Source organism: Rhinolophus hipposideros, assembly GCF_964194185.1.
Source record: "Rhinolophus hipposideros genome assembly, chromosome: 19".
Lineage (NCBI taxonomy): Eukaryota > Metazoa > Chordata > Mammalia > Chiroptera > Rhinolophidae > Rhinolophus > Rhinolophus hipposideros.
The window spans coordinates 36,657,636-36,659,320 of NC_138065.1; positions in this window are offsets into that span (position 1 = coordinate 36,657,636).

Genomic DNA, 1,685 nt, shown 5'->3' on the forward strand with positions numbered 1-1,685 from the left:
ACATTTGCAAAGGTTGTGTTTTGCTTCCACCTCTCCTCAAATCCCTAAGGCAACTTCCAGCATTTACCTTTCTATATTTCTGTGGATGAGAAACAGATTTGTCTTTTCCCCTCTTTGGACCTCGGATTCCTGACAGTAGAGGTTATGTTCATGATGTGCCACGTGTCTTGGAAAAACACAGGTTGATACCTCTTGCCTGAATTTGACCATGTACCCAACGTTAGACTTCTTCCCAGCAATGACTGGGAGTAGTGTTCGGGCGTGATCATATCTTCAGACACTTCTAGGTGCCTGTGACTAGTTAACTTTGGGGAATGATCTCCCCTATCACTCCCCTTGAGCTTCTTCAGACAGAGAACATATATGGAGTTTCGATGACTGTGCTTATTCAATAGAAATAGTGACCAGTCTGACCTCAGTGTCAGGACTGGCTTAAGTCTGGACCCTGAGGGCACTGATCATATTGTGATCTCTCCTGACTCTCTGGGGTCTCAATCTGGTTACTCAATTTACCCTGATCACGTTAGCCAAGAAGAAAGAGCTTCTGGGCAGAATGCCATTAGGAAGACTGCCCCTCAGGAACAACACACCCTTTTGTTTATGGTCTTTTCCTTTTCCCCCATCAAATCAAATTTTGCTTTCTCACACTACTGAGGTAAAAGAGACAAAGACTTGTGTTTAACATGCAAAAGCAGTAGCTCACATCCAAATTGCTATTCTTCCAGCAAAAAGACTGCTTTCAGTGCTTTAAAATCCTTTAGCTATTTACTTTCATCATGTGGGTTACATTTACCTATTTTTTTGTTGTTTGAGTTTTATATAGCATAATCACAAGGAAAGGGAAGCAGTTCTATACTACTATTTCTTTTTCTAGCTAGCAGCCCATTGAACTTTTGTTAAAGAAGGAGAAGGACAAGGAGGAGAAGAAGGAGAAAGAGAAGAACGGCAAGGAGAAGAAAGTGAAGAAGAAGGAATTCTACCTGGATTTCATGTAAAGGAATTGCAAATAAGTGTAAGATTTGAATTTTAAAAAATTATATTTTATCTTATTTTTATTTTATTTTGCAAGGCAGATGATAAAAATGACTGGCACAGGCAAGTATAAAAGCATTATATGTCCTCAATTTTTTTTGGTTTTTTTTTTTGTCTGTAAAATGAAAGGTTGGCCCTGAATAGATTATTTTTGTTTCCTTCTAGTTTAATATTTATGATTCTACTGAAGGATACGGTGCAGTTTTTTGTTGGAAATTTAAGATGGTAACATCATTAAAAAAAAAAAAAAGACTAGAAAGAGAGACAAAAATTTGGCCTGGAGTAGATTGGCGACCACCACTTGACCTCCTCGTTCTAAGAATGGTCAGCATTCACGTGAGCAGAAGAAAGAGTCAGCTCTCCTTGCATGGAATTATTCCATCTGGAGTTTAATGTTTGCAGCCAAGGGTTTTTGTTGTTTTTGTTTTTGTTTTTGCAGCCAAGGTTTTTTGGGGTTTTGTTATTGTTGTTGTTGTTGTTGTTTGCAGCCAAGTTTTTTGAGGCAGGTAATGAAAGTGTGAAGTGGTCTAATGAGAGTCCAAGGGGAGTGGTAGGAGCCCCAGTCAATAGGACATTGCCTGACCCATACCTAAAAGTATGTAAATAAAAGAAACCATAAAACACTATGTTGGACAAGACACACAGACAAATCT